Below are 12,238 nucleotides of genomic sequence, written 5' to 3' on the forward strand. Positions count from 1 at the left end.
AGGATTTATCTCTACTACAATGTAATTAAAACAATTTTTGACTTGCAAACCTACTGTAAAATTAATGAGAGTTATGGACAGATTAGATTTTAGAGTATTCCTTGTTTTCATTATAGCTAGGATTCAATGGTGGTTATTGCTGAGATATGGAGATGGGCTCTTTCCGAGGGATCAGGGACGGGGTGGCTGGGAGAGCATCAGACACCTCCCTGAAATAGGTGTGGTGCCGCAACACATCTCACTTTCGGTGAACCCACTCTCCCCAAGTAGAGCCCAACTAGCCACTATACTTATATTGAATTCACCAGGTATTGCAAACTGACCACAGCACTTAACTGACAGTTGCTGTTCAATGTACAGTATAATGACATCATCCACAGACTTGTTGGTACATTGGGAGAGGAGTTGGATCTTAAAAGCCCTAAAAAAGGAACAGCGCCACAAAGTACAAAGGAGTACTTTGATTTATGTTTTTTTTGTGCGTTCTCTGTTAAATGATTGCTCAGCCTACATTTGTACACATTTTATATATGCAATGTATACAATAACTATGTATCCATACTATGACTCTTCCATATCTGCTCAAATGTTTTATTTGGTTCTTCAATGCTAGACGGAACAGACAAGGTTAACTTTGATTCTGTACAAGTAAATGGCAACAAACGGAAACGTTTTACATGGGAAGTACACAAATAGCACAAGGTTCTTAAAGGTTCAAAAGAAAAATGTAAGAAAAATAAATCACTCTTAGAAAAGCCCATAAACAATCTTTACAGGGTTAAGAAGAAAACAGCATTTCTGAACTTAAGCAGGAATAATGCTTCGGTTCGGAAATGTTGTTTTCTTTAGCTTGTAAAGATTCTCTTTTCTTTTTTCTTACATTTTTCTTTTGTACTCTGATGCAACTTTTTCCAGAGTGTGTGATTATCATGATATTTTAGGTTTGAAGACAGCCAACAACAAGTTAAACACAAATAAAACAACTATTTATTCAAAAATAAACCCAGTAAACACCTTGCAGCCCTCACAAAATGAATACATGCCAAACCAGTTCTTTTTTACAGATAAGGATGCTTTAATTAGAAACAACACTATCAATTTCCATTTTAAAAGCTTCTATGAAAATCAATACAAATCATACTAAATAAAAACCTGACTGATCCTACAGTCTTCTTAGACACAACAACCCTGAAGCAACTATAAGCAGACAAAGAATCACTAAAAATAGAAATATTAGACACTTAAAACTTTCGCACGCAACAGGTATGGACGTCTTTCCGATACAATTTTACTTGACATTTAGGGACAAAGTTTACTCAAATGACAAGACGTTACTCAATTCAGTGCTTCCTAGTTCCGTATATCAAATAGTTATAGTTAAATAGTTAAGGGAAATCTGAGATTGCCCTGCAGATTACAGACCCATAAATGTAATAAATTGCGATATTAAAATGATAACAAAACTCATAAGCAACAGAATGGCAAAAGTCTTAACCAAACAGGGTTACAAACAAATACAAGAACATGTTTCAGTATAATACAATACAAAAAAAAGAAATGTAGGTTTGTCAATAATGGTGGTTGATGCCGAAAAGGCTTGACTGTCTTGAATGGGCTATTCTATTCAAAACTTTTGAAGCCTTCAACTTTCCAGTTGAAATAATACATTTTATATAAATATTATATAATTTCCTAAAGCTAAAATATACACAAATAACACATTATCTGATGAAATTGCTATAGAAAGGGGTACAAGACAGGGATGTCCTCTCTCCCCCCTCCTGTTTGCACTGGCAATTGAACTGCTTGCAGGAATATACAGGACCCAAACATAACAGGTATCAGTATTGTTAAACATGAGTATAAACTAACTAAACGTATTTGCTGACGATCTCCTGATATACCTGAAAAACATTGAAAACTCAATGCACCTCTTGAAAATAATATTTTCAGAATACTCTAAAATCTCAGGATATTAAATAAATGTGGAGATAAATGTGGAAATAATTGCAATAGGAAAAATAAAAATAATATTGATTTACAGCAGTGGAGCCTGCTGAGGGGAGGACGGCTCATAACAATGGCTGTAAAGGAACGAATGGAATGGCATCAAACACATGGAACATGTGTTTAATGTATTTGATACCATTCCACCAATTCCGCTCCAGCCATTACCACGAGCCTGTACTCCCCAATGAAGGTGCCACCAACCTTCTGTGATTTACAGCAGTCCTTTAAGTGGACAACAAACAATATTAAATACTTAGGATGCTTAATAACAACAGACAGCAAATATATAAAGATAATGTCACGTACGTCATAATGATCGGACCAAGGTGCAGCGTGATATGCGTACATTCGACTTTATTATCTTAAGAATGAACACTGAACAAACTAACCAAAATAACAAAACGTGACGCTATACGAATGAGTGCTGACAGGCAACTACACATAGACAAGAACCCACAAACACAAAAGGGAAAATGGCCACCTAAATATAATCCTCAATCAGAGACAACAATAAACAGTTGCCTCTGATTGGGAACCATATCAGGCCACCATTGACATATAAATACCTAGACCTACAAAACCCCATGACATACAAAAACCCTAGACAATACAAAAACGAGCATACCCACCCTCATCACACCCTGACCTAACCAAAATATAAAGAAAACAGAGATATTAAAGGTCAGAGGGTGACAGATAATTCCCTTTTCTGTTAGTTTTGTCTGATTGGTTACACCTGTTTCTTGTTTTGGTTTTAGTTGAGCTATTTAAGTCGGTGATGTCCGCCTGCTTTTGTGCAGGCTTATTTTCCTCTGTTCGTGTTTGTGCGATTCTCTTGTTTTTCTCCGGACTGGTTGGGTCCTGGTTTTGGGCTGGTCTTTGTTATGCGCCTGATGTTTTGGTGTGACCGTTTTCCTGCGCCGGAATAAAAAACAATTGTCCTTTACCCTCTGTTCCCTGTACCTGACTTCGCACCCTCTACTCATAGAAGTGCGTTACAGAATGGCATGGCTCCCAACGGTTTTATATTTATTTACGGTATTACCGATTACCTTACCGAATACATTCTTTAAAATAAGATACGTATACTCGATCGTAAGACTTTATATGGGCAAATAAAAAGGAAAGTTGTTCATCTTCCTAAGTCTGAGGGTGGTTTAAAACTTCCGGACTTCGAATTATATCAACTCGCCACAGCTTTTACTTATGACATATTGTTAAATGCACTAAAGAGGAACAATGGGTACATATTGAAGATGTGCATTCTCACCCCAGAATCGTTTTACGTGTCTATTTTCAAAGGATAAAGCTAAGAAGATATACAGTTGAAGTCAGAAGTTTACATAAACTCATTTTTCAACCACGACACAAATTTCTCAACAAACTATAGTTTTGGAAAGTCGGTTGGGACATCTACTTTGTGCATGACACAAGTAAGTTTTCCAACAATTGTTTACAGACACATTATTTAACTTATAATTCACTGTATCATCTCAAGACATCAATCAGGTTAAAGCTTGGTCGCAAATGGGTCTTCCAAATGGACAATGACCCCACGCATACTTCCAAAGTTGTGGCAAAATGGCTTAAGGACAACAAAGTCAAGGTATTGGAGTGGACATCACAAAGCCCTGACCTCAATCCCATAGAAAATGTGTGGGCAGAACTGAAAAAGCGTGTGAGAGCAAGGAGGCCTACAAACCTGACTCGGTTACACCAGCTCTGCCAGGAGGAATGGGCCAAAATTCACCCAACTTATTGTGGGAAGCTTGTGGAAGGCTACCCGAAACGTTTGACCCAAGTTAAAACCTCTTTATCCTACCCCCACCTTTTTTGAAAATTCTGTTAAAAATCGCGCAACTTTTCAGCGTCCTGCTACTCATGCCAGGAATATAGTATATGCATATGATTAGTATGTGTGGATAGAAAACACTCTGAAGTTTATAAAACTGGTTAAATCACGGCTGTGACTATAACAGATCGTGTGTTTCATTGAAAAACGCAAGAAAAACTGCTCTCTGAAAGCAAAAAATAATTTCCATAAGTCACTTCCACCAGTTGTTAAAAGAGAACAGAATTTAATGGGAATCTGCCTGCACCTCATACAAATTCCGCACGATGGCGCCATTGTACTAATTTTCAATTGAATTAATTGTTGGAAAACCCTTCTATCTGACCTCCATTTTCCCAGTCTTCACCCGGATGCAGTTTAGGGAGAGATCAGATGGCATTGTTTTTGAAGTGAGGACCTATTGAAGAGACATCGCCCTGTAATCATTTTGATAGATTATAAACGTTTACTAATACCTAAAGTTGGATTACAAAAGGATTTCGAAGTGTTTTGTGAAAGTTTATCGTCGACTTTTTTAATTTTAAAAAATTACGCAGCGTTTAAAAACAATGATTTTTTCTGAATGACACAACCTCCATACAAAGCTATTTTGGGTATATATGGACCGATTTAAACGAAAAAAAGACCCAATAGTGATGTTTATGGGGCATATAGGAGTGCCAAGAAAGAAGCTCGTCTAAGGTAATGAATGTTTTATATTTTATTTCTGCGTTTTGGGTAGCGCCGGCTATCGCAAAATCTGTTGTTTACGTGTCGAGCTGGCATTTTGGGGGGTGCATGCTATCAGATAATAGCTTCTGATGCTTTCGCCGAAAAGCATTTTAAAAATCTGACTTGCTGGCTAGGTTCACAACGAGTGTAGCTTTAATTCAATACCCTGCTTGTGAATTTTGATCAAGGTTTGAGTTTTAACGAGTACATTTAGCATTTAGCGTAGCGCATTTGCATTTCCAGGTGCCTAGTTGAGACATCTGCGTCTCAAGTAGGATCAAGAAGTTAATCAATTTAAAGGCAATGCTACCTAATACTAATTATGTGTATGTAAACTTCTGACCCACTGGGACTGTGATGAAAGAAATAAAAGCTGAAATAAATCATTATTTTTACTATTAGTCTGACTTTTCACATTTTTAAATAAAGTGGTGATCCTAACTGACCTAAAACAGGGAATTTTTACTAGGATTAAATGTCAGGAATTGTGAAAAACTAAGTTGTATTTGGCTAAGGTGTATGTAAACTTCCGACTTCAACTGTGTAACTTCATAGTTAATTAAGTCTACCCCTTCCTTTTTCGAACATTCTGTTAAAAATCTCGCAACTTTTCAGCGTCCTGCTACTCATGCCAGGAATATAGTATATGCATATGATTAGTATGTGTGGATAGAAAACACTCAAAGCGCAAGAAAAACTGCTCTCTTTAAGCTAAAACTTATTTCCATGCGTCACTTTCATGAGTTGTTAAAAGGGCACAAAATTAATTATGGACCTGCATGCAATTCCTACAGATTCCACACGATGTCACCATTGTCGTCATTTTCCAGGGACTTTTTTCTTGGTAAATCCAACTAACTGGATTCAATTTCTTCCGGTCTCCACCAGGATGTTTTGAATGTGCACATTGGCAGCCATTGATTTGAAGACGAGGAGCTATTGAATATACATCGCCCTGTAATCATTTTGATAGATTATAAACGTTTACTAATACCTAAAGTTGGATTACAAAAGTATTTCGAAGTGTTTTGTGAAAGTTTATCGTCAACTTTTTTAATTTAAAAAAATGACGCAGCGTTTTAAAACGATGTTTTTTCCTGAATCACACAGCTTCCATAGAAAGCTATTTTGGGTATATATGGACCGATTTAAACGAAAAAAAGACCCAATAGTGATGTTTATGGGGCATATAGGAGTGCCAAGAAAGAAGCTTGTCAAAGGTAATGAATGTTTTATATTTTATTTCTGCGTTTTGTGTAGCGCCGGCTAAGCTAAATCTTTGTTTACGTCGCATTCAGGCATTTTGGGGTGTTGCATGCTATCAGATAATAGCTTCTCATGCTTTCGCCAAAAAGCATTTTTGGCTAGGTTCACAACGAGTGTAGCTTTAATTCAATACCCTGCATGTGAATTTTGATGAACGTTTGAGTTTTAACGAGTACATTTTGCATTTAGCGTAGCGCATTTGCATTTCCAGGTGTCTACTTGAGACATCTGCGTCTCAAGTAGGAGCAAGAAGTTAAGAACAATATAACAGTCTGGAACGGAATCTATAAGAACTGTTTGGTGAAATAATGTATGTAAATGTTAGGTTGTTTATTGATTTTGTCTGTGTATGTTTTTGTTTATTGTAAAAAATAGTCAAAGGTTTGGACACACCTACTCATTGCAGTTTTTAAAAAACGATTTTCTACATTGTAGGAAATTAGTGGACATCAAAACTATGAAATAACACATATGGAATCATGTAGTAACCAAAAAAGTTCATCAAAGTAGCCACCCTTTAACTTGATGACAGCTTTGCACACGCTTGGCATTCTCTCAACCAGCTTCATGAGGTAGTCACCTGGAATGCATTTCAATTAAGGAGTGCCTTGTTAAAAGTTCATTTGTGGTAATTCTTTCCTTCTTAATGCGTTTGAGCAAATCAGCTGTGTTGTAAAAAGGTACGTGGGATTTACAGAAGGTGGCCCTATTTGGTAAAACACCACGTCCATATTATGGAAAGAACAGCTCAGATAAGTAAAGAGAAATGACAGTCCATCATTACTTTTAAGACATGAAGGTCAGTCAATCCGTAACAGTTAAATAACTTTTAAAGTTTCTTCAAGTGCAGTTGCAAAAACCATGAAGCGCTATGATGAAACTGGCTCTCATGAGGACTGCCACAGGAAAGGAAGACCCAGAGTTACCTCTGCTGCAGAGGATATGTTCCTTAGAGTTACCAGCCTCAGAAATTGCAGCCCAAAAAAATGCTTCACAGAGTTCAAGTAACATCTCAACATCAACTGTTCAGAGGAGACTGTGTGAATCAGGCCTTCGTGGTCGAATTGCTGCAAAGAATCCACTACTAAAGGACACCAAAAAGAAGAAGAGACTTGCTTGGGCCAAGAAACACGAGTAATGGACATTAGACCAGAGTAAATCTGTCCTTTGGTCTGATGAGTCAAAATTTGAGATTTTTGGTTCCAACTGTAGGGGAACGGTGGATCTCCACATGTGTGGTTCCCACCGTGAAGCATGGAGGAGGAGGTGTGATGGTGTGGGGTGCTTTGCTGGTGACTCCAGGCTGTGTAAAGACTATTTGACCAAGAAGGAGAGTGATGGAGTGCTGCATCAGATGACCTGTCCTACACAATCCCCGACTTCAACAATTTAGAAAATACTAAAAATAAAGAAAATCCCTTGAATGAGTAGGTGTCCAAACGTTTGACTTGTACCCCGCACTCCCCACGCACACAGACACACACGCACATGCACACGCACACACCGAGCTGTCCTGCTGTTATCAGATGTAATGACTTCAGCATTATTGTGGTGCTTAGAAAGTAATTACAGAGGTCACTCCTTGGTGCAGGTAACTAACTATAGCCTTGTTACGATGCTCTTACCATGTTATTAGCCTTGTGTCGTAGCCTGAGTTTAAGGTCAACTTCAGTGCTCAACTCACTCTTTGATGTTTCACCAGCTCACACCATTGGCCCTCAGACACACAGAGAGATAGCTTGCACTGACAGATTTGGTGATTTTAGAGATTTGGTGACAGATTTAGTTATTTGAATGATTTATTGATTTAGCTTCTCCTCTGATCTGCGTCCTCAACAACAAACACACCCAGAGAGCGAAGAGAAGCAAAACACCACGTTGTCACATCCTCTCTCACACTCACAGAGAATCTTTTCCCATCAGATCCAAGGTCTTTCATCTGAAACCAGTCATCCTGTCCTACTGCATAGTTCACCATCACTCAAACACTGCTGCAAAGAAGGAAAGGGAAGGAGACAGAAAGAGGAGGAGGAGAAGAGGATGGAGGAGTGGGGTACTTCCTGTGTTGTAATAGAAACCCTCTTCCCCTCTGTCTATCTCTCCACACACATGTGGGATAGTGGTATATCTCATACACACACTTGTGGGACAGGACACACAGTCAGAGATAAGGAGAAACACTCCGTCACCTTGAGAGAGAGATGACTGACTGTCTGTGGGAACTAAGCTCTCCAGGACCCGGGATGGAGACTGACCATCGTCGTCTCCTGTACACAGTGGCGTCATGCACCCCAAAAGATATGTGAGGGTGGATGGGTTGACCCATGGTTGACCCAACTGCTGGGTTGCAGGCGTTGGGTCACTTAATTGGGTTATTTTTCTTTACAAACCGCTGGGTTATTGGTGCTGGGTATGACCCAGATATGAGATGACCCAGATTTGAGATATGACCCAGACTGGAGGCGTAGTTAAGTAAGGGCGTGGATATTAGACAATGATTTTTAGCCAGCCATGAGAGTAAATATCATTCCTGTTCATCTAGTCTGTTGCATACTTATCACGTTAAGGTCGAACATTGCAGTTTTTGTAGCTTCAATGGCAATTACTGAAGTGTAAAAGCCTACGTAAATCCCATTGAAGGATATGATTAAGCAACAAGGTGGTGTACCTTAATATAATATGTAATAAATCATCTTGATATTATAGGAGAATATCCCGCCAAATATGATTGAAATGTGAATTTGCAGTACGTAAACTGAATATTAACATAAGAATGAATAAGATCTAGCTGAAAGCCATGCCCCTTATAAGCCATGCCCCTTATAAGCCATGCCCCTTTTAAGCCACGCCTCCTGGAAATATCCTAAGGATGGTGCTCAAAAAGACCCAGCTGCTAGGTCAACCTAGCATGAGAGTAAACTATACCCAACTAATGATTCAATTAACTCCTGTTTGGGTGATCCCAAACAACCCAACATGGGTTATTTACGAAACCCAACTCAATGGGTCAAAATAACCCAACATCAAATAATCCAAATCGGGTTGTTTTTATTGGGGCTAAACCCCACTCTGTAAATTATAGAATTGAGCATTTTTCCTTCAATCTAGAGCTATAATCACTATGCTCAATTCTATGTAAAAAAAATATATATATACTGCGTATCTAAGCACACCTGTTGAGCTTTCTGTATTCTTCAACAAGTGGTGCTTTATTTGAAGAAACGAAATGTGCTTCTCTGCATCTCTGCTAATATCTGGATAAAAGCTTGAAAGAATGTGAGTCTTATTCAGCACATTTAGTTAAAGTTTAGCTTTTCTAAAGTCTACCAACCTTTCCAGCAGGCATGCCAGCTAATTGAATTGAAACAAACGTCTGCTGCAGTGAGACTTTGTCCTTGTGTTTCTTGGCCATTTACATTGTTTTGTTCATAGGCTCGGTTGTTTTTCTATGTTTGAGTTTCAACTGCTAGGGAAGACAACACAACACTGACGACTAGTCAGACTCAATCTCATAGGCACAAACATGACTCCAGTCGCTTCACCACGGTAACCTCCCGCCCTTAAAGGGGCAGGTGAACATTTTGGTTTCATCTGTGGTATCTTGGTGAAGATAGTTAGACAAGCGAGCTACTCTAACTTGATTGTTAGAAGCCATAGTAGCCATTTTTTTCTCTCGCCAGACAGGACTACATCGCTGCCATTTATCCAACGGTTAACGACGATGGCGTAGTGGTGGAGAGTCGACTCCAAGATAATTGATTCCTCGACTCCCTGTGTCGACTCCCACTTCTGAGGGTCAAGATTTGATCCTGCTAGGAATTAACTACTAAGACTATTTTTGGAATGGAGGAGACCAGATCAGTTGCCACACGTCCGAGAACACAAACACGTGTATCTTTCATAGCGAGCTAGGGAGGGACGGAGGGAGAGGGGAGGGGGGCACAGTTTAGGCAGGTCGGCCACCAGGCAGGCATTCAGAACTGTGGCACTGGGCCTATCGATCGGCAATCAAGAACGGTATCACACAATAGAGTGCTGTGTCTCGCAATCAGAAAACCGGGTCCGATCGTCAATTTATTGGCTAGGATATTCTACACGCAACAGACTGAAGAATGAACACACACTCGCATCATTAGAGGAGAAAGAGCAGGCGAGCCAGCGCGCGGGAGAGAGAGGATGGGGCAGGCAGAAAGAATCATGCGCATATGTCTTCGTATTCTGAATCTCGCAGTGTCTTGTCTTGCATGCCTCATCTTCAAGTTAGCCTATAACACTGAAAATAATGTGTTTTGTGATAACTGCACTGTGATGGCTTCTTGGTAGCTAGTTATGAGGTTTGGAGATAAGTTTGGAGAGGTTTGGGCTAAGTAAAGCCAACTTCATAAATGTGTTAGTTGGCTAGTAGTATTGCAGAGAAACAACAACAACGTTTATTAAAATTATTATTATTATAATACTTTTTTAGAACAAGACAAATCTGAGGGGGCATGTGCCCCCTATTGGCATGACACCCCTGTGTACACCAGTTCAAAACAAGATACAACTACAGAGTGGCAAACTATAAACACAGCACTTGGATCTCTCTCAGCTCTCTGCCTGTCCTAGTCTCTCAGTCGTGACTGGGACCAGAGTTGCTGGATGTATCTTTAAAATGAAGCCCCCCAATGAAATACTGCTCTCCTGCACCCTCTCACCCAAACCTACCCCGTAACTCAACCCCCTAGCCTCCGCTATTCCCAGCCCTCTTCCCTGCACTCCCTAACCCAAACTCAGCCTTTACTCCCTGCCCCCTAACTTTACCCCCTAGCCAGGCCCAGCCCAACCCCCTCACCCTAACCCAGCTGGGCAGGCAGGCAGTACAAGTGGGCTCTGTGCATCGTCCCAGGGCGAACTGTTGGTTTTCAATCCAAGGATGGTGTGTGTCTGTGTCTATGCGTACAGGAAATGGCAGACTCTACAAACCAGTCAACATACCTGCACCCTCTATTAGAACAACAACAAACACTGGCCGGCCCTTGTCCCTGTACCATCTCTCCTGTGGAATGAGGCCATCATCAGTGCATGCAAGTTGAGCCCACCAGTCTGGTACTGTATGTCTGACTTTCAGGTTTTTGTGAATTCACTGCTATTCCCAACATTGACCAGCAGGTGGTAATGGTACTCTCTTCTCAGATCGTAGGATACCACCAGTCAGCTACATGAATTTATTTGTCAGGGGATGGAAAAGCATTGAGACTATTTCTGCCATCGAGGAAATTTCACTCATTTAAATGTGAATGGGTCCAAAGAGATAAGAGAAGCTAATTCTGGTACGCACTGTACTGTTAAATCTTTACAGCTCAGAAAAATATGCCCAGTGGAGAACGGTGCAGAACAACTATGAATATCTCAGAGTTTTTTCATTTCAGGAGAATTCAATCTGCTAAATATACTTCCCCTTGTCAGCCACAGGCAAGGTTATCCACAGAAACTTCATGACATTCAGATCTACAGTAAACTAAAGACTCTGGGTTAGAGAGACCGCTGGTGCTGGTAGACACTACATACTGCTTCTGCCCTGGACTCTCTCTAGAGGAAATGAGACAGGATGTGGGTCTCTGTGTCCATCTTTCTGTCACGGGACCCCACTCCTTCCTCCTGGCTGTACCAGTACAGCCCTGCAAGGGGAGGAGAGAGGGATGCTGGAGAGAATAGAGGAGAAGTTTGGCGAGGGTTGTTGGGAACACATTGGGATTCTATTCACCCATGCTGAAAGCCTTGAGCATTGAGGAGTTTCTCCAAGCAGGGAGTCAGGACCTCCATTAGCTTGTAGCGAAGTATGGGAGTGGGTATCAGGACCTCAACATTAAGTACATGAGGGCCTCCCAGGTGGCGCAGTGGTCTAAGGCACTGCATCGCAGTGCTAGCTGTGCCACCAGAGATTCTGGGTTAGGGAGGGTTTGGCCGGCAGGGATATCCTTGACTCATTGTGCACTAGTGACTCCTGTGGCGGGCCTGGAGGAGCTGCAGGACTCTCATATGAAAGAGTGAGTATTGCAGAAGCTCAAGGGAGATATCAGAACACTCAGAGAACGAATAACTGAACCAGAGAGACAGTTGAAAGAAGAGAGGGACGAGGAGAAGAAGAGGGGAGCTATAGGAGGAGTCTGATAGGAGGAATGGGATGGAAAGAGAGCTGGAGAGATTTGAAGAGGATGAAAGGAGAGAGATGGAGGGGAGACACAGGCATGAGATTGAGGAGATCATGAAGCAGAGAGAAACCTGATGAAGATAGTTCTACCGGAGTTACAGGGGAACGTCATGATCTAACAGACAAAGATGCTCAGGGAGTGCAACAGACAGACAGATGGAGGAGAAGGATAGGCTGGTGAAAGAGAAGGTTAGAGAGAAGCTCACATA

The 12,238-nt window shown here is 40.7% G+C and overlaps 1 protein-coding gene across 1 annotated transcript in view; it reads right to left on the reverse strand.

Annotated features, from left to right (window-relative positions):
- Positions 1 to 8,013, reverse strand: part of LOC139388484 (hyaluronan and proteoglycan link protein 1b) — a 47,636-nt gene extending 39,623 nt beyond the window's left edge. Inside the window, exon 1 of the mRNA XM_071135176.1 lies at positions 7,743 to 8,013. The gene's annotated coding sequence lies outside the window, so the exon portion shown is untranslated. The remainder of the gene's footprint in view (positions 1 to 7,742) is intronic.
- Positions 8,014 to 12,238: the final 4,225 nt, after the last annotated feature.

The sequence above is a fragment of the Oncorhynchus clarkii genome, chromosome 29 (assembly GCF_045791955.1).
Source record: "Oncorhynchus clarkii lewisi isolate Uvic-CL-2024 chromosome 29, UVic_Ocla_1.0, whole genome shotgun sequence".
In the NCBI taxonomy this organism is placed as follows: Eukaryota; Metazoa; Chordata; class Actinopteri; order Salmoniformes; family Salmonidae; genus Oncorhynchus; species Oncorhynchus clarkii.